The sequence below is a fragment of the Myotis yumanensis genome, unplaced genomic scaffold, assembly GCF_028538775.1.
Source record: "Myotis yumanensis isolate MYYU_CA2020_CCGP unplaced genomic scaffold, mMyoYum1.0.hap1 SCAF_3, whole genome shotgun sequence".
Taxonomy (NCBI): domain Eukaryota; kingdom Metazoa; phylum Chordata; class Mammalia; order Chiroptera; family Vespertilionidae; genus Myotis; species Myotis yumanensis.
Window position 1 is genome coordinate 121534185 of NW_027223754.1, and position 24742 is coordinate 121558926.

Sequence of the window (24742 nt, forward strand, 5' to 3'; positions counted from 1 at the left end):
ATCAATGTTTCTCATCAATGTTTCTAACTCTCTATCCCTCTCCCTTCCTCTCTGTAAAAAATCAATAAAATATATATATTTTTAAAAAACCTACTACCTAGAATATATAAAGAACTTGTACAACTCAAAAACAACAACAAAATCAGATAACCAAGTTAAAAAATGGACAAAGTAGTTGAATAGATAATTCTCCAGAGAAGATATAAAATGCCAGCAAGCCCATAAAAAGGTACTCAACACCACTAATCATCAGGGGAATGGAAATCAAAACCATAATGAGATACCACCTCATGCCCATTAGTATGGTTAAGAGAGAGAGAGAGAGAGAGAGAGAGAGAGAGAGAGAGAGAGAGAAAAGAAAGAAAGAAAAAGAGAAAGAAAGAAGCCAAGGATGGAGGAGAGGGAAGGAAGGAAGGAAGAAAGGAAGGAAGGAAGGAAGGAAGGAAGGAAGGAAGGAAGGAAGGAAGGAAGGAAGGAAGGAAAGAAGGGAGGAAAGGAGGGAGGGAGTGTAGGAAGGAGAGGAAGAAAAACAAGGGTTAGCAAGGAGGTGGAGAAATTGGAGCTCTTGTGTCTACTGGTGGAAATGTAAAATGGGTGCATCCACTATGGAAAACAGCATGGCAGTTCCTCAAAAAATTGAGAATAGAATTACCATATGATCCAGCAATCCCACTTCTGGGAATATACTCAAAAGATATGAAAGCAGAGACTTGAGCAGATTTTTATATCTCCCTGCTTTTAGACATATTATTCACAATAGCTGAAAGGTGGACGCAATCCAAGTGTCCATCAATGGATGAATGAATGAATGAAAATGTATCTGCAAGAGCATTAAAATTGAAGGAAATTCTGACCCATACTAGAGCATGAATGAACCTTGAGGACATCATATGCATTAGTTAAGGTTTTTCAGTAGGATATACTATATCCTGAGAGATTTCTTTTAAGTAATTGGCTCACACAATTATGGAGCTTGTTGAGTCCAAAATCTGATGGGGTAGACTGGCATGCTGGAGACTCCAGGAACAGTTGCAGTTCAAGTGCAAAGGCTTTCTGCTGGTAGAATCTCCTCTTTCTTGGGGAGATCAGTCTTTGTTCTGTTTAGGCTTTCAACCGACTGAATGAGGCCCACTCAAGTTATATAGGATGTGTGGCCCGGCGCACCAAATTCATGCATGGGGGCCGGGGTTGTCCCTCAGCCTGGCCTGCACCCTCTCCAATTTGGCACCCCTTTGGGGGATGTCCAGCAGTCAGACATCCTTCTCACAATGTGGGACTGGTGGCTCCTAACCACTGGCCTGCCCGCCAGACTGATCGCCCCCTAATCACTACCCAGCCGGCCTGATTGACACCTAACTGCACCCCTGCTGGCCAGTTCACTCCCAACTGCCCTCCTCTGCCAGCCCAATTGGCGCAACTGCCCTCCCCTGCCGGCCCTTTCACACAAAACTTCCCAGACGGGTGGGACAGGTGGGACTGGTGGAGCTGTTTTTTGGGGTTTTTTTTGGCCATGTGCACATAGCTTTAATTCTTAAATAATTTATACTCCTCTGAAACAAATAAAACTCTGCGGCCTGGTGATCACCATGGCAATTGGAGGGCTGGAGAGCCTGGGCGCAGGCCAGGTGGCACCTGGGCACCCCAGCACCTGACATGCAAAGGTTGGGGATGAAATGACTTTTCCCAACCACATCTGCAAATATCCTGGGGAAGGCATCACTGAAGAGTTCACAACAACTCTCTTACTTGGCAAGGAAGAAAACAGTTGGCAGTGGAAACAATCCCTTACATCGAAGTTAAGGTCCCTCTGAGTAAAAAAGAATATTTCCAACGTAAAGGAGGGAGCAGGCAAAAATAATAAGTTCTCATGACTTCCACTGAAGTTTGAGCATATGACAGAATCAAAACGAACATACAAATTAAAACAGACAGTGGACATTCAAATGACCCGAATCAACTGTCACTGTTTGTCCCAATAGCAGCAATGCTTATGTGATAATATAGTTTAACAGACATACAAAACAAGTCACATGATAAGATAGGTTCGGCTTCTAAAGTAAATTGAATATGTTCTTTTAAAATTCTAATGTCCATCCCTCTGACTATAATTCTTAATTTTCCAATCAGAAAATTACCCCAGGTGATCCAGTAACATGTAGAACTCCAGTAACCTAACTTATTTAAAAAAACAAACATCCCAACCATTTTTAAAATATTTAAATTGATATTTTAGGGTTAAAATTATAGAAGATATTTAGATCCAAATATATTTTCTGAATAGAAAATATATGTTTTTGATTTAAAACAGAAACATAAAAAAATATGTAAGTGATACATTTTCCCAAGGAACTCTGAATTAGTACCTTTCCCTCTAACTTTCTTCAAATTGAGGGAATCTATGGAGTTCCCTATACTGCACAAGTTTTAATGAAAGAAAATAAGACTTTCTAAGACCATCAAATACATGTTTTCTTATTTACAAACATATACACTCTCCTCTCTCTCTCTCTCTCTCTCTCTCTTTAAAATATATTCTTACTGATTCAGAGAGGAAGGGAGAGGGAGAGAGATAGAAACATCAATGATGAGAGAGAATCATTGATCGGCTGCCTCCTACACAGATCAGGCCAAAACCTGGGCATGTGGCCTGACCTGGAATCAAATTGTGACTTCCTGGTTCATAGGTCAATGCTAAACCACTGAGTCACACTGGCCGGGCTCAATTCTTATTTATAAATTCATTCCAAGGTCATATACAGCTTGAAAAGCTTTGGAAGCAGTTTTAAAAAAAAACTAGCTTTTAAATAACAAGAAAACAGTTATAGAAGAAAGTTTAAATTAAAAGCAAAAAATTGTTTTAATTTATTCAAGAGTGGGAACATCCTTCATGAAATTGTGTACCTTGACTGTGGATGGCTGGGTGGCCTTATCACACCATAGGAATTCAAATGCTTTTTACAATGAAAAGAAAGAGAGTTTCATCTCATTTCTCTCCCAGGGCAGATGTCTGTCAACAGAAGGTGGACATCAATGAAAGGAGGGGCTTGCACAATCAATCCAGAAAGTCAGCAATCTATGAATAATCCAGAACCGAGTATTTCTCTCCTCTGCCACACACCCTCCCTCCCAGCCAGTGAGCAAGATAATTACTCTCAAGTCAAGCTAAGTGCCCCCCAGTCACGGTGGCCAATGCTGACATACAAAGCATACAAATAATTCTCACTCTGGCATAAAAGTGACAACTTCTCTTGGAAGAAAAGCAGATACTGTAAATTTCTCAAAGTCTTCCTGAAACATTTTTTAAAGTAATTTTTACTTCTTTAGAAAAAATGCATACATAGCAAACCATCTGTAATAAAAGACCCATTCTATAAAATTTTACCTGGTCCTACTCATATCTGCAATCATAATCATATTTACAGACAAACATATCTATACTAATAAAAGAGTAATATGCTAATTAGACTGGGAGACCTTCCAGATGTTCTTCTGGAGAAAGCCATGGTGGTGGGGCCGAGGTAGAGGTGGTTACAGGCCAAGAGGGGAGGGCAGTTGTGGGTGATCAGGCTGGTGGGGGGTGGGGCTGTTGGGGTAAGCAGACCAGCAGGGGGGTGCAGTTAGGGGAAAGCAGGCCATCAGTGGGGGTCAGTTGGAGGTGATCAGGACAGCGCGGGGGGGGGGGGAGGACAGTTTGGAGTGAGCAGGCCAGCAGGGGGACAGTTGGGGATGAGCAGGCCAATGGGGATGGAAGGTAGGGGCGAGCAGGCCAGCAGGGCGGCAGTTTGGGGTGATCAGGCTGGCAGGGGGCCATTTGGGGACAAGCAGGCCGGCAGGCAGAGTGGTTAGAGGCAATCAGGCAGGCAGGCAGGCAGGTGAGCAATTAGGAGCCAGCAGTCCCGGATTACGAGAGGGATGCCCGACTGCTGGTTTAGGCCAATCCCTGTAAACTGGCAGGACATTTTTCAAGGGGTCCTAAATTGGAGAGGGTGCAGGCCAGGCTGAGGAACACACCCTCCCCCATGCACGAATTTCGTGCACTGGGCCACTAGTCTGAAAATAAAAATTCAAAGAAGTGAATTTAAAGAAGGGATTAGCCAAGAAAATACATGCACAACCCATGGACACAGAGAACAGTATGGTGATGGCCAGAGAGGGGGCAAAAGGGGAGAAAAAGGGACATCCTATATCTACACTAATAAAAGAGAAACATGGTAATTAACTGTAACTTTGCTACCCTTCCCATTGGCTAATCAGGGCGATATGCAAATTAACTGCCAACTAAGATGGCGGTTAACCACCAACAAAGATGGCAGCTAATTTTCATACTGCAGGCAGGGCGGAACAGCACCATCCCGCCTGCCCCGCTGCCATCTGGGCCTGCTATTTGCACCCCGGTCTGCAGGCAGCCAGTATGAAAACAGACCCAGGGCTGCCAGCGGGACCTCAGCGATCGGCCACCAGCCACGCCCACAAACAGCCCTCCCACGGGGATCCCCAGCTGACAGGTGCTAATGCACTGATCTGCTACTGGCCACGCCCACAAAGGGCCCTGGGGGGGGGGGGGAGGTAATCCCCGCCTGACAGGTGCTAATGCACCCATCTGCCAAAACGCACACCCCGGCCACGTTTGCCCTGCTCGAACTATGCAGCCGGAGAGGGGAGTGGGGCCGCTGGACGAAGGGCAGAAACTTCCCGGGGTTTGCATCAGGCAGCCCACAGCAGAGTGCGAACTATCCCCGCCAGTAGCTGCTTGCTCATTCACTTACTTGCTCATTCATTCACTCATTCACTCACTCATTATTCACTCACTCAGCAAACCCTCTCAGGTCCCTGGCACCAGGCCTGGCACTGAAGTTGAAGCAGGATAAGATGGAGCTATGTCCTCAAGATGTTAGAAATTCAGTGTGCAGCCAGAAGAGGGGCTCAGAGCTGCTGGAAGCAGGGCGGGAACTTTCCCAGGGTGGGCTTCAGGCAGCCTGGAGTGAGGCGGGAACTTCTGCCGCGTTGTTATGGCAACGCAGCAGAAGTTCCAGCCCTGTAGCTGTTTGCTCATTCACTTACTCGCTCATTCATTCACTCACTCATTATTCACTCACTCACTCTCTCACTCACTCACTCACTCCCTCAGCAAACCCTCTCAGGTCCCTGGCACCAGGGCAGGCACTGAAGTTGAAGCAGGATAAGACAGAGCTATTGTTATGCCCAGAGTTCGGGGTCCCCAATAATCCACCACCAGGGAGCCTTTTCCGATGCAAAAGCAAAGGGTCTTTTATTCAAGCCCGGGACTTGGTCCCCCTCCTGCCTCCATTACTGGATGCAAGAGAGAGCCCCAAGTTCCAAGAGAACAAAGAATTTATAGGGCTTGGGTCAGGGGGTGGGGGCTCACTCGGACCACTGATTTGGCCGATTCTGGTTGGTTGATTGATGGCCGGGGGGGCTAATGATGCAAGGGCAGGGTGCAGCTAGGGTCTGGTTACACAAAGACAGGAGGTGGCTAGCATACTTTTGGCCTTAGGCTAGTTTCCTTGCATTCCTATTGGCTGAGATAAGGGCTGGCTGAGCAACTGATACATTCTATGGCTTTTGCTTGAAGAGGAGTTAGGAACATGGTTATCAGCCCTGCTCTGTCCTTTCACTATGTCCTCAAGATGTTAGTAATTCAGTATGCAGCCAGGAGAGGGGCCCCAGTCCACTGGGAACAGGGGGGAACTTTCCCAGGGTGGGCTTCAGGGAGCCGGGAGTGAGGCCTGAACTTCTGCCGTGTTGCCATGGCAACGTGTTCCCGCCCCTTAGCTGCTTGCTCATTCACTTACTCAGATTCATTCACTCATTCACTCACTCATTATTCACTCACTCAGCAAACCCTCTCAGGCCCCTGGCACCAGGGCAAGCACTGAGGTCGAAGCAGGATAAGATGGAGCTATGTCCTCAAGATGTTAGAAATTCAGTATGCAGCCAGAAGAGGGGCTCAGGGCCGCTGGGAGCAGGGCGGGAACTTTCCCGGGGTGGGCTTCAGGCAGCTGGGAGTGGGGCCAGAACTTCTGCTGCGTTGTCATGGCAACGCGGCAGAAGTTCCCGCCTGGTAGCTATTTGCCCATTCACTTACTCGCTCATTCATTCACTCATTCACTCACTCACTCACTCACTCAATCACTCACTCACTCAGCAAACCCTCTCAGGTCCCTGGCACCAGGGCAGGCACTGAAGTTGAAAAAGGACAAGACAGAGCTATGTCCTCAGGATGTTAGTAATTCAGTAGGGCGAAGCAGGCACATGAATGAGACAGTTGTATGCACAGATGCAGTGTACTGGGTTCTTTGAGGGCTGTAACTAACGCCGACTTTGTTCTCTTGATAAAATGAAGCCTCGGGAGCCAGGCCGCCCAAGCCTGTAGGCCTGTGCCTAGGCCAGGAGTGGCCGGGGTCCTGGAACATGACAGAGGGTGCAGGTCTGGCTGAGGGGTCTGGCCCCACTACTCACCCTCACCCCTGAGTGCACAAATTTTTGTGCACTGGGCTGCTAGTAGTAATAATACAAGGCTAATATGCAAATTGACTGAACGGCAGAATGGCCGGTTGCTATGATGCACACTGGCCACCAGGGGGCAGACGATCAATGCAGGAGCTGCCCCCTGGTGGTCAGTGCATTTCCACATGGAGAGTGCCACTCAGCCAGAAGCTGACTCATGGCTGGCCAGTGCAGAGGTGGTGGCAGGAGCCTCTCCCACTTCCGTGGCAGCACTAAGAATGTCCAACTAACAGTTTAGCACTTAGATATATCTAGTCTATAGCACTATTTTGTTTAATTCTGTAAAGCCCATGAAGAAAGTTTAAATATTCTCATTTTTATATGAGGAAACCAAGTTTCAAAAAGATTTTATCTAAAAGTTCATAAAATTTAGAAGCAATCAAAATCATTCTGATCACTGCTAACTTCAAAGAAGTAAAATTAGTCAATTTGTCCAAACTGGGAACTAGTTCTCTGGTTTTTTCACCCCTTTCAAAGTTCTCAGAACTAAGTTCCAATAGCCTGTTTCATGACTTCTTCGTTCATGCCAGAAAAACTGCTAAGCTTTTTATATTCATGATCTCTTTTAATCCTTATAGCAATGTTGAAAGATTAAGTAAATCCATCAGGATTGGATTTGGTGGTGACAGAAAACTCAGGATTGGTTAAAATAGATAAACAGTCTTCAGAGTAAGCTATCGAAACTGGGAAACAGATCTATTCTCATAACTGATCTAGGTTCTGTCTATCTTTTGGCTCTGCTATCACTTCCAATATATCACTTCCTCCTGATGGTCCAAGGTAGATGCTTAGTTCCAATCATGTCTACATTCTAGTCACCAGGAAGACTGATGGTACAACAATGGATGTGCCCCTGCCTTTAAGAACACTTCCTGGAAGTTGCATATGCCACTTGCCCTTAGACCCACTTGGTCAGAACTTAGTTATATGGCTATACCTAGCTGCAAGGGAGGATGGGATATATATTCTTTGTTCTGGGAAAACAAATGCATAGTTTATAACAAAACAAAACAGAGAAGAAGGGAAGGATGGAAACTGGAGGACAACACCCAGGAGGTATTAAAATACCATGTTGTAGATGAAAAATTAGGCACCAGGAGTACTGAAATAGTGTAGCGAACTAGTTAGTAACAATTGGTCTGTGGTAAAGGGAGCAAGGATTCAACTCCAAGTTCTAGAATAATTTTAAAAAAATAAATTAGAATGGATTCAAAGTTATCTCAACAATAATGTGCTTTCGTGGCAATCTGATGTACTTTCTGAGTGAGAGTTAGAGTTATTGCTGCTCCACTGTATGTAACCCAAAGCCCACCTTTTATGCTTTAACCTGAAATCTGAATACACCAGTGGAAATGTGTCAAGCATGTGAATTTCATGCAACCTGTGAAGAGGTGAGGGAAAGATTGAAAACTAAGTGCCCTGTGATTCTACCACCCTACTCCTCCCTTTTGCCATTTGAAACTTTACCTGAAGGTAGAAGGAACTGCTTCCAGAGCTGTTGCTGTCACTCAGGTTTATCCCCTAACCCCCCAAACTAGGATGGAAGCCATGTTGTTTAGGATGTAAAAGTAATGTTTATTTACAAATGTATATACTGATAGCTAACAATACCCTAGGGGAGATAAAGAACAAGGAATCCTATCTAATAAAAGAGAAACATGGTAATTAGCCTTACATCCACTACCCTTCCCATTGGCTAATCAGGGCGATATGCAAATTAACTGCCAGCCAAGATGGCAGCCGGCAGCCATGCACTGAAACAAACAGGGAGGGTTGCTTGCTCCAGTGACTGCGGACTCCAACGTTACCCGCCTGACTTGCCGGCCTCTCCGCTGCAACTCTAAGCAACTGTGTTGCAAATATAGAAGCTAAACAAAACCCCAGAAACCTGCTTTAGTCAGCCGGGCTTCAGCCAGCCGGACCACAACATTGTATCAAATACAGAAGGTAAACAAAGGCCAGAAACCTGCTTTCAGCAGCCGAGGACTCAGAGCTAAAGCTGGCCCAGAATAAAAAAAGAAAAGAAAAAAGGGAGCGGTTGGGAGTTTCAGTCGCCCACCAGCCTGAAAACAGCCCTCAGCCCCTCAGCCAGACTGGCCAGGCACCCCAGTGGGGACCCCCACCCTGATCCAGAACACCCTTCAGGGCAAACCAGCCAGCCCCCTCCCATGCACCAGGCCTCTATTCTATATAGTAAAAGGGTAATATAGAATAACGGAGCTGCGAGGCCTCCCGGCACTGGGATCAGTGTGATAGGGGGCAGCACCCAAACCCCCTGATTGCCCTGGGGCTCTGTGTGTGACAGGGGATGGGGCCACAACCTCCTTATCTGCCCTGCTCTATTCGTGACAGGGGAAGTTGCCCAACCCCCTGATCGGCCCAGCTCTGTGCCTTATAGGGGGGAGCTCCCCAACCCCCTGATCACCTTGCGGCTCTGTGTGTGACAAGGTGCAGCGCCCCAACCCCCTGATCGGCCCTGCTCTGTGTGTGAAAGGGTGCGGTGCCCCAACTCCCCCCACGGGCCCTGCTCTGTGTGTGACAGGGTAGAGCCATAACCTCCCCATCGGCCCTGCCCTGAGTGTGACAGTGGCAGTGCCCCAACCCCCTGATCAGCCCTGCTCTGTGTGTGACAGGGTGCAGTGCCCCAACTTCCCTCTCGGCCCTACTCTGTGAGTGCAGGGGGGGGCTCATCAACCCCCTGATGGGCCCTGCTCTGTGAGTGATGGGGGGAGCTCCTCAACCCCCTGATCGGCCCTGCTCTGTGTGTGGTAGGGTACGGAGCCCCAGCCCCCCTGATGGGCCCTGCTCTGTGCATGACAGGGGGCAGTGCCCCAACCCCCTGATCTGCCCTGCTCTGTGTGTGACAGGGGGCGGTGCCCCAACTCCCCTATCGGCCCTACTCTGTGAGTGACAGGGGGGAGCTCCTCAACCCCCTGATGGGCCCTGCTCTGTGTGTGACAGGGTACGGAGCCCCAACCCCCCTGATGGGCCCTGCTCTGTGCATGACAGGGGGCAACGCCCAAACCCCGTGATCGGACCTGCTCTGTGCATGACAGGGGGTGGTGCCACAACTTCCCTATCAATCCTGCCTTGAGTGTGACATTGAGTGGTGCCCCAACCCCCCAATAGGCTGTACCCTGAGCGTGACTAGGGGTGGCATCGCAACCTCCCGATCCGCCCTGCTCTGTGCATGACAGGGGGCAGCGCCCCAACTCCCCAATCGGCCCTGCTTTGAGCCCGACCAGGGGCTGCACCTAGGGATTGGGCGTGCCCTCTGCCACCCGGGAGCAGGCCTAAGCCAGCAGGTCATTATCTCCTGAGGGGTCCCAGACTGCGAGAGGTCACAGGATGGGCTGAGGGATCCCTTCACCCCCCCACCCCCCGCAGTGCACAAATTTTTGTGCACCAGGCCTCTAGAATACTATATCTTCTAAGATCAAAACTACCTATTTGGGGTTAAACCAAAGTCGCCCACCCAGTTGGAAAAAAGGTGGGAGAGACTACACAGAGTCCAGCACTTACGTCAGAATAGACAAGTGGAAAAGGCTTTAGCCACCAGTTCTAAATGTTCACAGTGACTCAGGAGCAACTTGTTTTGGGATCAATTCAGTTTCCTCAGGGAGACTTTCAGACTTTGGTGCTTGTGACTGTGTTGACTTTTCTAAGTTGCCTATTATAAGGCGAGTATTTTTTACTCTCCCTTGCACCAGTTGCACTGTAAATTTAGAGGGCCTAGGAGCCAATTCCCTGCGGATCAGTATCATTGTCTCCTTCCTGTCTACAGTCTTAAATAGGTGCCTCTTTCTTTTTCGGGCTTTCCTGCTACATAATCAGAAGAAGCTAGTACTTATAATGGAAGTAGAACTCTCCTCAGGATTAACATATTCCTCAATATTTTGAAGAAGAGTAGTCACCAGAATCTGGATAGATTCCACAGGATCATTCTTCATACTTTCAAGAGCTGAAACAAGAAAGGAAGTCAACTCAGATTCTCAAGCTCCAAAAACTGTTTACCCAAACACCATTGTTTTCCACCCCCCATGTCACATTATAATATAACTTCATTTAGAATACTTCTTTGTCATTGTAAAAGTAATATTGTTTTATTGTAAAAAATATTTAAATACAAATTGTTTTTTAAAACGGAAAGGAAGAAAAAGCACTCACCCCCCCACGCCCCCGTCCTTGCAGTATTTCTTAAAAATCTAACATAGACACTTCGTTTTACAAAAATAGGATTAACATTTTTCTTCCCATGAAATATTCCCCCTTATTACATAATATCCAATCACATGATTCTATCATAATTTCTGTGATGAACACCTTATTAGTGAACAATAAGGCTGCTTGCAATTTTTCACTGTTATAAACAATGATCAACAACTCTTAATTGAGATTTACAGTACTATCTATCATCAAGCAACGTGCCATGTGCTGGAGAATGCAGTAGTGAAGAAGAAAGACAGGTTTCCCACAGTGAAGAACATAACATTCTATCCCAGCCAGAATTGCTCGGTAGTTGAGCATCAACTTATGAACCTGGAGGTCATGGTTCGATTCCTGGTCAGGGCACCTGCCCGGGTTTCAGGTTCAATCCCCAGTGTGGGGCGTGCAGGAGGCAGCCGATCAATGATTCTCATCATTGATGTTTCTATCTCTCTCTCCCTCTCCCTTCCCCTTCCTCTCTGAAATCAATAAAAATAGATATTTTTTAAAATAGAACTTAATATTCTAGTGGAGGAAAAAATAAGTAAATATAAATTAAGTGCAAAGGAAATTTAACAGAATGTTGAGAACAGCTAACTGGAAAGGACCCCTTTAGATAGGCCAGTCAGGGAACGCCTCTCTGAGAAGGTGACATTTGAGCTGGGATGCAAAGAATGGGAGCCAGCCTCCAAGGCAGCCCCATGAAGATCAAGGGCAGAAAGTATCTCAGTGGAGGCAGGGATCGCGTCATCCTGCAGAAAATAGCCAGTGTGGCTGCCCCTTCTAGTGAGGGGGACATGATGTAGGCTAGGGGTGGAGAGAAGTCAGAAGCCAGACTTCTCAGGGCCTGTGACCCAGGGTAAGGGACCAAACTTTGACCCAAAGAACAGTGGAGAGCCACTGAAGGGGTTTAAGCAAAGGCGTGCCATGATCCAGTGTACATGTTTCAAGGAGATCCTGGCTGCTGCATGGAGAGTAGTGTAGAGAGAGGAACAGGATGTCCGGAGCTGTCAAAGTGGTCCAGTTAAGGAATAGGGGTGCATAGTTTAGAGTTGAGTGGGAACAGAGGGATGGAGACAGGAAATTACTTACTAGTATTGCAAAGGAGAATAGGGACAGGAAGAATGTGGGCTCAACAAATCTAAAAGCCAACCAGGCCCATCAAAGTCTATAGCTTCATGTTGATCCAATTTAGAATAGAAAAAAAAAAGGAGTTGGGCTTGACTATCTAGAAAAAAATACAATCCTTTAAAGAACCACTTCTCAACCACAGGTTTGCTCAGAACTACATATGGGTGGAAGTGTAATTAGAAGTATTTTCCTTGGGAAAAATTTCCTCCTATCTAGGTATTTGGGCATCTTTCTAGGAGGCTGGGTGGGAAGAGGAAGGCAAGGTGAATTCTCTGATAGACTTAGGAGTCCAAGATTTCCATTCTGTATATACTTTCCCTGAAATTGAACTATGGTAGCTGAAATAGGTGTCAACTATACACTAGAGACCTCAACTGTAAAACCTAAGAGAAGGCAGCCAGCATACAAAATGTCAGAGTCAGAACTGAAGCCAGGGTCAAGCCCTCAGAGGGCAGATGCTACCAGCTGATGGTTTATGTGCTAGCAGTAGCATGGCTTCTCTCTGGGAAGCAACAAACAAACTGATTTTTCCTTGACCTTAACTACAAATATAGTCCCTACCTGCCCTCCCAATACCACCCCTCCCCTGGCCCAGAAGCCTGAGTCAGTTCAACACAGATGTTTTGTGAGACATCTATGTGCCCAGCAAAGCTCAGTGCTTCCCATGTTTTGTGTTCAAGCTTCAAAACAATGTTCAAGATCAGCACTATTATCCTCATGATGCCAATGGAGAAACTGAGGCACAGAGGCAAAGTAACTGGCCCAAGTTCACATGGCTCATTATCAAGAGATCTAGTATTTGAAAGTGGTCTGAGTAATGCAGACTTTGTGGAAGAAAGTACCCTTAGAAGTCATTTACCATTTTACGCTCTGGACAAAGAGCTGTAAATACAATAAGGACTTGTCTATCTCCAGTTGTCTGCTAGGCATTTCCTCTGAGACAGGATTCCACCACTACCTCACAAACAGCATCCCTCAAATATTACCTCACAGCAGGCACCAGGAAACGCTAACTGGGCTCAAACCAGAGGGCAAAGCCCCTGAGGATAGGCATCTGCAACACCAGAACAGCAAGCCTGTGGCATTCATGCCAGGACTTTCAGACAAACACATAACACTCTCAACTACAAAAGGGCTGAGACATAGGAACAGGAGCTAGAAAAGCAAACATTCTCTTCATCTTGTCTCTACATCAAGGAAGGAAACTGTGGTATGAAAAATAGTGAAGAATAAGTAATTCAAAAATCCTTTCCATTTGCTCCTGGAATGAATTCTACCACCCACCATTGATCACAAGCTACCTAAACTCTTCCCAGTGTCCATTAGCAGAGTTAAGAACTGTGTTCAATGCTGCACCCTACACTCAGGTAAAACCCTAAATCTTTACCATGGCTAAAGGCCGCATCAACGTGGCCCCACTGCTGTTCTCTGATCTCATCACCTCCTGCCCTGCCTTTTGCTCACTCCATGCCATCACATTGATCTTCTTGTTCTCCCTTGAACATGCCAAGTGCTTATCCCTCAAAGAGTCATAGGGTTCACTCCCTCATTTCCTCTGGCTCTCTGCTTAAATGTCCCATAGAGGAGGGGTACCCGGGCCCCACTCCGGCCCTTCTTACCCCTTGCCTTATGGAGATAGTGACCTCCACAGTGCTTATCTAACATCTATGTCTATGTATTTGTTGAGGGGGTATTCCTCCCTTCCCGACTAGAATGTAAACTGCATGAAGGATAGGTTATCAGTTTTGTTCACTGCAGTATTTCATGCTTAGAATAGTACATAGTATACAGTAGGTTTTCAATACTTAACAAATGTAATTACTAGAGAGCAATGGCAGGGAGTCAGCAGAAGTACATCCTATATAAAACATAGGTGTGGCTCTTCAGGGACTGAAGGGAACAAAGGGTTTTGAAAGGTGAGGTAAAACTTTCTCTTCTGATAGACATTGGGAATAGCAGCTCCTCTTTCTCCACACTACCAACTTCCTCTCCCTACCTCTTTTTTAGTACTTTGATAAGAGTAAGAATAATGGAGCACTGGCCAGCGTGGCTCAGTAGTTGAACACTGACTCATGAACCAGGGGGCACATTCCTGGGTGTGAGCTTAATCCCCAGTAGGGGGCGTGCAGGAGGCAGCTGATTGATAATTCTCATCATTGATGTTTCTATCTCCCTCTCCCTTCCTCTTTCTGAAATAAACAACAACAGCAACAACAACAAACCATATATATTTTAAAACAGAAATGGTGACCGTGACTTGCTACTTGTCGAAATTGGGGTATGGTTACCTGGTTGCTATATTACTAGAGGTACTATAGAAAATTCATGCACTGGAAGAAGAGTCCCTCAGCTCAGCCTGTCCCCGCTCACAGTCCAGGAGCCCACAGGTGTGGGAGGTGACCCAGTGATCAGGGGAAGGCGATGCCCCATCACACTTCTGCTGCTGCCACTGCCGGCAGCATAAGCCTTGGCCAGCCCTGGTTACTTGAGCCTCGGGTGGCCCTGGGCATCTGGGAAGCTGCCAATCAAGGCTTGTCTGCACCTCAGGCTGGCCCTGGGCGACCTGGCTGCTTAGGAGACTGGCCATTTCTGGAGGCAGGCACACAGAGCACCCAGGCCCACCAGGGGTAGGCTCGGCCTTCCCGCGTGCCTGCCACTCTTGCGGGGCTGAGGGGACTGGGCACCACCATCTTGTGGCTGTGGGCACCACCGTCTTTGAGGGCATGGTGGTCAATTAGCACATTCACTTTTTATTGGCTGTGGTCTCTAACATCTCTGAGGGTGGGGCAGTCAATTAGCATATTCCCTCCTTATTGGGTGTGGGCACTGCCATCTTTGTGACAGCATGAGGGTCAATTAGCATATTCCCTCTTTATTGGATAGATTCTCTATACTTGTAAAAAACATTTTAAAAAAATCTTAAAACAGTCAGAGGAAAAGGATGGATTACCTACAAAGGAAAAAAACAAAACAAGAATAGCAGGCTTCTAGTTAGCAACAAAGAAAGCAAGAAAATAATAGCACAATGTCTTCAAAGTGCTGAGTTAGTAATTGTTGGTGTGGAATTTTAAAACTAGTAAAGCTATCTTGCAAGGATGAGGGTAAGAAGAAATTCTTACAACCAAAAAATCTAAGAGAGTATATTATCAAGATACCATCACTAATATAACTTAATCAATAAAAAAAATTTTTTAAGTGTATATAAAAAAAAAGATGCCAGCACTAGCCCTGGCCAGCTGTTTCAGTTGAATGGAGTGTCATTCCCTACACCAAAAGGTTGCAGGAGGCAACCAATGGATGTTTCTCTCTCTCTCTCTCTCTCTCTCTCTCTCTTTCTCTCTCTCTCTCTCTTTCCCTCTCTCCCTCTCAAGGTAATAAACATATCCTCCAGTGAGGACTTTTTAAAAAGATACCAGCACCTCTAAATGGTTTACTCTAGAAGAATGGAGAAAAATGACCCCTGAGGGATGGTCACAGATACAAAAAGGAATGGTGAGCATGTAACACTTTGTAAATCTATGGTTTGTATAAAGTAACAATAATAATCATAGCATATAAATTATGAGTTTAAAATAGGAACTAAAATATTGGTTAATAAAAGTCTGTAATTGGGAAAGGTGGTGATTGAAATTCATGTTAACATAGTAGGAAAGATTAAAATGTTGTACTTTAAACTCGGTTAAGTTCAACATGCATGATAAAAGTCTACTTTTTAGTATCTAGTCTGGACTAAGAATTACACTTGTATATAAGAAGGCATATATAAGAATGTTCATGGTAGCATTGTTTGAATAGCAAAAAATTGAAATAACTTAAATATTAATATATCAAGGGCTCTATAAGTATAAATTAATTTTAAAATATTTAAGGCAGTAAAAAAGAACACAAAACTGCATGTTCTTCAGGGGGAAAAGGAACCATGTCTGCCTTACACACCGCTGCAGGATCAGCCCAGAGCATAGGATGGAGGGGCAGTGACAAGAACATGTTGTTAGCAGTGCTTTTATCTAACTGGTATGATGATGAATAATGTTACCTTTCTCTTCTCTTCACTTAAATTTTTATATATAACATATCGGTAAGAGTAAACTTTATTTAAAATAATGTCACATGTACGTCAGGAATTGCCCCTTCCTCCTTTCTATCTTGCCCGATCCCATTATGTAACCCAGAACCCAGGTGCGAGGCCCAGACTCACCATTTCGTAACAGCTGCACATCATCCTCATGTATGGAATGCAGGTTTATCTTCTTAGCTATTAATGCTAAAGACAGAACAGATGTAAAGTCCATCCAGAATTCCTGGGCCTTTGGGCCATCCCTTTCCCCAGGCTCAGTAGTGAACAAGGACATTTATAAACTGATTTTAGAAAAAAATGTATGTAAGAGATGCCTTGCTGGCTACATGTCAGTGTCCTAGTGAAAGAACAGCCCTCAGAGCAGCTGTGACCCAGGTGATAAGTGGAGCCTGCGCCAAGGATGTTAAACTTCATGGGGCTCCTACACCAACAGAAAGATGGACAGGGGGCACAAGGCAATAATTTGCAAAAATAAAATATGGATTGCCAATAAACAGGACAAAATATATAACCTAGCTGCTGATTAAAGAGAAAATTAGCCAAAACAAGAAGCTTCTTTTTTTTCCACCTATCAAATTGGTAATGATTTTATAAACATATTACCTAGGGTTGCCAAATGTTTGGCGAAATGGATACTCATATACATACTGGTGACAAGAGAAAATGAATCTAACTTTTTAGAAGGCAGTTCCAAATCTTTAAAATTCTGCATACCCCTTGGGTCCATCAACTCTACTTTTAAGCAATGTATCTTAACAAAATAATCATGATGGCATGCAGAGATTTAACCACTATGTCCCTGTCTATAAAAACAAAAGATAACACAGTCTCAATATTCAAAAATAAGGACTGGTTTATAAATCCATCTGTACAATAAAATTAATATTATGTAGTCATCTACACTAATAAAAGAGAAACATGGTAATTAGCATACGACCGCTACGCTTTTCATTGGCTAATCAGTGAGTATATGCAAATTAGCTGTCAGCCAAGATAGGGTTAACCGCCAACAAAGATGGCGGCTAATTTGCATACATAGGCGCAATGATGGGAGGCAAAAGGGGAAAGACAGAAGAATGGTGTCAGGACAGCCTTTGCCCGCCCCCCACCCAGTGATGCCATCAGAAAGCCCAGCAGGCCAGGCGACACCCCTGTCAGGGGTGCTGGTGATCGCCATGGCAATCGGAGGAAGAGAGAGCCGGGGTGCAGGACCACAGGGGCCAGGGATGCCAACTAGCCTGCAGTCCCCTGATCTGTGATCTTGAAGGGAAAGGTGGGGCCGCAGGTGCAGCCGTGCCTGTGGCCTGGATATGCGATCACGAAGGGAGGGGCGGGGCCACAAGCATGGCGGCACCCAGGGCATCGGGTGCAGCCGTGCCTGCAGCCCCCAGATCTAAAATGGAGAAGGGAGGGGTGGAGCAGCAGGCATGGCAGCATCCAGGGCACTGGGTGCAGGCCCAGGGTGCAGCCATGCCTGCAGCCCTCTGATCTGCTATCGTGAAGGGAGGGGCGGGGCCACAGACAGGGGAGATTGGGGCTGGTGGGGCAACCGCAGAGGTCAGCCAGCACTCATGCCCCCAACCGACTCTCCCTGGAAGTCCAGAGTGGAGGGCACTCTCCCTGGTAACCTGGAAATCAGCCTCCCAGGGCAACTGTGGAGAAACCAAGCCTGGTGAGCCATGGAGAGGGCGACCTACCTGGAGGCCATGCAGCTTTTATAGTTGATGTCGCCCTGGGTGGAGGACTGGGGGTAGCAGGGATCAGAGTCGGCCAAGTCAGCCATGGAACCCCGGGTCCCCCCGAATGACTAGAGCACATGGACTTCAATGGTCCTCCGTCACTTGCTGAGCAGCAGTCAGCCTGGACCAGGAATCAAACCCAAAACCTGACAGAATGGAACCCAAACCTTTGCTGTGCCAGAGGAGCTCCGACCCACAGCAGGGGCCAGGACACACCAGAGGGATTTTGTTGAGGGGCCCTGACAGGCAGCACCCTGAGCAGTGGGTTAGAACCTCCTCCTGATACAGCAAGGTTGCAGGTTGGATCCCTGGGCAGGGCACAGACAAGAAGCAACCAAAGAGAGCATAGTAAGTGGAACAACACACTGATGTTTCTCTCGCTCCCTTCCTCTCTCTAAAATAATCAATCAATGAAAATGAAAAACAAACCCTCTGGCCCTAACCAGTTTGGCTCAGTGGATAGAGCATCGGCCTGTGGACTGAGGGGTCCCGGGTTCAATTCTGGTCAAGGGCATATACCTTTGTTGCTGGCACATCCCCAGTAAGGGGTGTGCAGGAGGCAGTTGATCGATGTTTCTCTCTCATCGATGTTTCTCACTCTCTATCCCTCTCCCTTCCTCTCTGTAAAAATCAATAAAATATATTTTTTAAAAATAAAAATAAACCCTCTGGCTTGCAGAGTTGCTAAAACAGTTAGAAAGCAAAGTCTCATCCCTTCCCGTTCATTCAACAAATACTTCATATGCTCCTTCGATAATCACACTGGGAATGGGTGTTTGTTTGTTTGTTTTGGTTAATCCTCACCTGAGGACATTTTTGCATTGATTTTTTTTGTTTATTTATTTATTTTTTTACAGAGAGTGGAAGGGAGGGAGAAAGACAGAAACTAATATGAGAGACATCAAATGGTTGTCTCTTGCTGAATCCCCGACCAGGGCCCTGGATTAAGCCGGCAACCCAGGTATATGTCTTCAATTGGAATCCAACCTGGTACCCTTCAGTCTGCCTGCAAAAGCACTATCCACTGAACGAAACCAGCATTTTTTTTTCTTTTTAAGTCCTCCTCTAAGGATATGTTCTTTTCATTGATTCTAGAGAGAGAGGAAGGGAGAGGGAAAGAGAAAGAGAAACATTGATCAGTTGCCCAAGCAACCCACAACCTGTGTATGTGCCCTCACCTGGAATCGAACTTATGACCCTTTGAAGCGTGGGAGGATACTCTAACTACTGATCCACACCAACCAGGGCCTGGAGCTACAATGAGTTCCCTCAGTGGGGTTGCTGCTCATCCAGAAGCCGGGCTCATGGCTGGTGAGTGCAGTGGAGGTGGCAGGAACCTCCGAGGCAGCACTGAGGAGCAACGAGCCGAGTGGTAGGGAGCAGCAAGCAGGCGGGCGGTAAGGAGCAAGGGGTCCCAGACTGTGAGAGGGCACAGGCCAGGCTGAGGGATTCCCCCCACCCCCAGTGCACGAATTTCGTGCACCAGGCCTCTAGTTAAATATAATATTGATGTGTATGTAATGCATGTATTTGTGATACAGCTGTGTACCAAAGTTTCTTTTTTAAAAGTTTGCCCTAGCTATTTTGGCTCAGTGGATAGACCATCAGCCTGCGGACTAAAGGGTTCCAGGTTCCATTCTGCTCAAGGGCATGTACCTTGGTTGTGGGTACATCCCCAGTAGGGGCTGTGCAGGAGGCAGCAGATCGATGTTTCTCTCTCATTGATGTTTCTAAATCTCTATCCCTCTCCCTTCCTCTCTGCAAAAAATCAATAAAAATATTTAAAATAATCAAATAAGTGAAAGTTCTATAGCTCTGCTAGAGTGGGTCAGTGATTGAGCATCAACCCAGGAACTAAGAGATTATGGTTCAATTCCCAGTCAAGGCACCTACCGGGCTTGTGGGCTCAATCCCCACTAAGGGGAATGCAGGAGGCAGCCAATCAATGATTCTCTCTCTCCCTTCTTCTCTCTCTAAAATCAATTAAAAACATATATTACTTAAATTGCTATAAGTATATGTGTGTGTGCACGTGTGTGTGTGTGTGTGTGTGTGTGTGTGTGTGTTTGTGTAGCATATTTTTAAGAAAACAAATTCTAGGGTATTAGTAGTGTTTAAATTCAAATGATGTAAATTCTGGCCCTAACCGGTATGGCTGAGTGGATTGAGCATCGGCCTGCAGACTGAAAGGTCCCAGGTTCGATTCCAGTCAAGGGCATGTACCTTGGTGGCGGGCACATCCCCAGTGGGAAGTGTGCAGGAGGCGGCTGATCGATGTTTCTAACTCTCTATGCCTCTCCCTTCCAATTTTTAAAAAATCAATAAAAGATGTTTTTTAAAAAATGATGTAAGTTCTGGCATTACTCATTGTCTTCTTTCAGCCAGTCTGAATATTTTATGCTTTCTAACATAAACACATACTGCTTTATGTGTTAAAACAAGAAATATTTTGGGAAATCCATGGGGTTCCAGTTGAAGAAATAGTTTTTTCCTTCCAAATGCCTACATTTCTCTTTCTAACAAAGCAGCATGCTGACAAAGTGGGTAGATGCACACAGAGCCAGGACTAAGGCAGATAGCTTACTCCTCCTCCCCAGGCTTTTCTAACACAAATTTTGGAGGCTGACAGCACAACATCTCAAACCAGGTCAGAGCTAGGAAAGGATGTAACCAACTTCATCATGCCATGGTTCTGGCTTTGCCCTTTAGTGAAAGGTCAAGGGGGGCTTTCCTGCTGGAGAGAAGGGAGGAATTGACAGGAGGGACCACCTTACCTATGAAATGGACTGCAGCTGTCCGTAGGAAGGACTCGGAGCTCTTCAGGAAGCTGAAGCTCTGAAACAGTAACTCCCCCACTAATTGTCTTTTGCATGTATTCACCTGTGAAGGCAAAGAGGAGTAATGCTGACAAGGAGAGGGGGGTTGCTGGGAACTCGCCTGAAGACAGTCTTGCAGTCTTGGCCCTCTCACCTTGTCCACAAGCAGCAGCATTTTCTGTCTTCAGTCAGCTTAAATGATTTGAACCTATACACTCAGACACCCCCACCCCACCAAAAGTGCAGACTCAGCAGAAAGTTCATAAAGAGAATTTTGCTCCTTGGTAACAACATGTTAAGGGAGAAAACAACTGATGTAGAGCCAGGAGACCCAGGTTTGAATACTGGCCCTGACACTGGCCTCAATTTTTTCATCTGAAGTGTTGAAATAAAACCTGCCTAACCTACGAATAGCTCCAATGGGATAATGGGTGTAAAAGCGTACACTGTAAAGTGCTCTATCTATGTAAGGCATTCAAATGCATAATATTAGAATTACTCATTTAGTTCCTAACCTACTTGCGTAGCCCTTAAATGTTTAATTTTCAACAAGGATTCCTGCTCTATGGCCTGTTCTTGACTTCACTGAAGTCACTGAAGCTACAGACCGTTACCACCATGACTGTTGATCTCCAGCCGTGAGGACTCCTGTCTATATCTCTTCCTCTAACCAGAAGGCTTCTATCCCATTGGCATCTATTAACCTTGCATGATGTCCCTAGCCTCTGAGGCAGAGTTTGGGATGCTAAGAGGATCAAATATGGAGATCCAGGGACTGGCATCCCAAATGTGGGTTCTCAGAGTTTGCTGATGAGAAAGAATGAGAATCAAGGAAAGGAAAGGGTTCTATTCTGTCCCTCTTCTTATGTCCTCCCTTAGCCATGGCTACCACTCCTTCTGGTCATCAACATCATATATCATCTTCATAACTGACATCATCAGAACATCAGTGCTTAATGTTTACCAGCCTTATACATGTTACTTGATTAATCCTCACTAATGCATTGAGGTAAATATTGTCATCCCCATTTAACAGGCAGGGAAAATGTTTCCCAAATCTAGACACGTAGCCCAGGTTTGAGTTCCCGGTCTACATGCTTCTGTGCATGTCCACCTGACACTGCAACCCCTCCCAGTCAAAAACTAAGTACATCTACTTCCTCCCACTTTGTCCTGGGTTCCTGGTCTTAAGGAAGGATACCATTCTCCTCCCACTTGGACCAGAAACCCAAGAATAATCCCAGATGCCCTTTTTTCTCGTATCTTTATCTTCTGCATTCAGTCTGTTCCCAAGTGCTAGCAAGAGGTCACTTTTACTTCCTTGTCAAAGAACTCTGCACTCCAGTCCCACTGGACCACTGACTGTTCCCTAGATGTGCTCCCCAAAGTCTGTTTTTAAAGTTTTGTTTTATTGCTTAAAGTATAACAGAGTATTACATGTGTCTCCTTTCCCCCTCCCCCTTGACATTCTCCCAGCCTCCCCTACACCCACGTGTCTTATGTCCATTGGTTATGGTTATATGCATGGCTACAAGTCGTTCGGTTGATCTCTTACCCCCCGGTCCCACCCCCCAACCCTCACCAACCTTCCCGCTGCAGTTTGACAGTCTGTTCGATGCTGCTCTGCTTCTGTATCTATTTTTGTTCATCAGTTTATAATGGACTTTATTATCCATAAATGAGTGAGATCATGTGGTATTTTTCCTTCACTGACTGGCTTATTTCACGTAGCATAATGCTCTCCAATTCCATCCATGTTGTTGCAAATGGTAAGAGTTCCTTCTTTTTTACAGCAGCATAGTATTCCATTGTGTAGATGCACCACAGTTTTCTAATCCATTCATCTGCTGATGGGCACTTAGGCTGTTTGCAGATCTTAGCTATGGTGAATTGTGCTACTATGAACATAGGGATGCATATATCCTTTCTGATTGGTGTTTTTGGTTTCTTGGGATATATTCCTAGGAGTGGGATCACAGGGTCAAATGGGAGTTCCATTTTTAACTTTTTGAGGAAACTCCATACTGTCTTCCATAGTGGCTGCACCGGTCTGCATTCCCACCGGCAGTGCATAAGGGTTCCTTTTTCTCCACATCCTCTCCAGCACTTGTCGTTTGTTGATTTGTTGCTGATAGCCATTCTGACACGTGTGAGATGGTACCTCGTTGTTTTGATTTGCATCTCTCTGGTGATTAGTGACTTTGAGCATGTTGTCATATGTCTCATGGCTTTCTGAATGTCCTCTTTTGAAAAGTGTCTATTTAGGTCCTTTGCCCTTTTTTTGATTGGATTGTTCATCTTCTTTTTGTTAAGTTGTATGAGTTCCCTATACATGTTGGAGATTAAACCCTTGTCAGTGATAACATTGGCAAATATGTTCTCCCATGTAGTGGGCTTTCTTGTTGTTTTGTTGATGGTTTCTTTTGCTGTGCAGAAGCTTTTTATTTTGATGTAGTCCCTTTTGTTTATTTTCTCTTTAGTTTCCAATGCCCTAGGATCTGTATCAGTGAAGAAGTTGCTTCGGCATATGTATGAGATTTTGTTGCCTTTGGATTCTTCTAGTATTTTTACGGTTTCCCGTCGTATATTTAAGTCCTTTATCCATTTTGAGTTTATTTTAGTGTACGGTGTAAGTTGGTGGTCTAGTTTCATTTTTTTTGCATATATCTGTCCAATTTTCCCAACACTGTTTATTGAAGAGACTGTCTTGCCTCCATTGTATGTTCTTGCCTCCTTTGTCAATTAAGCATATTGGTTCGGGTCGATTTCTGAGCTCTCTATTCTATTCCATTGATCTATATGTCTGCTTTGTGCCAATACCAGGCAGTTTTGAGAACAGTGGCTTTGTAATACAGCTGCTATCTGGTATTGAGATCCCACCCACTTTGTTCTTCTTTCTCAGGGTCGCTGCAGGTATTCGGGGTCTTTTTAATTACAGATGAATTTTTGGAGAGTTCGTTCTAGGTCTGTGAAGTATGCTGTTGGTATTTTAATGGGAAGTGCCTTGATTTTATAGATTGCTTTGGGTAGTATGGACATTTTTTTTTTGCATCCAAATAAAAAGTTTATTAAACTTTGAAAAAGAGCACTCATGCAAGGATGTTTCTCATATCATTGATTAAAATATATGTTTGTAAAAGAAAACGATTATCTACAATACCCCATAGAAATTACGTAACTTTTAAGGAATTTGATACATTTTTATTCTAATATATTTATCTTTAACACTACTAAAGGAATTTAATGGGGCTCACATTCTTGCTTTAAAAGTTTGAATTATAAATGTTAAAGTAGGTCAAAGGAGTTATCGACATGATTAACAGAGTTGCCCTGACCTGTGTGGCGCAGTTGGATGGGTGTCATCCTGTGCACCAATAGGTCACCAGTTGTGGTTCAGAGCGATCAATATTTCTTTCTCACAGATATTTCTCCCTTTTTCTCTTCCTCTCCCTTCATTTCTCTCTAAAATAAGTAAAAACAGATTTTATTTTTATTTTTTTTTATTCGATAAGGTTTATTTATGTTTTTTTTTATTGCGTAAAGTATTACAAAGGGTATTACATATGTGTCCCTTTTATCCCCCGCCCTTGACAATCCGCTAGCCTCCCCTACCCCCCAGTGTCTTATGTCCATTGGTTATGCTTATATGCAAGCATACAAGTCCTTCGGTTGATCTCTTACTCACCTCCCTCCTGCCCCCCAACCTTCCCCGGCCTTCCCGCTGCAGTTTGGCAATCTGTTTGAGGCAGCTCTGCCTCTGTATCTATTATTGTTCATAAGTTTATAATGGTCTTTATTATCGATGAATGAGTGAGATTATGTGGTATTTTTCCTTCATTGACTGGCTTATTTCACTTAGCATAATGCTCTCCAGCTCCATCCATGCCGTTGCAAATGGTAAAAGTTCCTTCTTTTTTACAGCAGCATAGTATTCCATCGTGTAGATGTACTACTGTTTTCTAATCCATTCATCTACTGATGGGCACTTAGGCTGTTTCCAGATCTTAGCTATGGTGAATTGTGCTGCTATGAATATATGGGTGCATATATCCTTTCTGATTGGTGTTTCTGGTTTCTTGGGATATATTCCTAGAAGTGGGATCACAGGGTCAAATGGGAGTTCCATTTTTAGTTTTTTGAGGAAACTCCATACTGTCTTCCTTAGTGGCTGCACCAGTCTGCATTCCCACCAGCAGTGCACGAGTGTTCCTTTTTCTCCACATCCTCTCCAGCACTTGTCATGT

General features: G+C 45.2%; 1 long non-coding RNA gene across 1 annotated transcript; it reads right to left on the reverse strand.

The window, feature by feature from the left end:
* Positions 1-10403: 10403 nt before the first annotated feature.
* LOC139005260 (uncharacterized) lies at positions 10404-20548 on the reverse strand. Its single transcript, XR_011470653.1, has 3 exons — positions 20457-20548; positions 16064-16129; positions 10404-10489 (listed from the first exon to the last, which is right to left on the reverse strand). It is a non-coding gene; the product is annotated as an uncharacterized lncRNA (long non-coding RNA).
* Positions 20549-24742: the final 4194 nt, after the last annotated feature.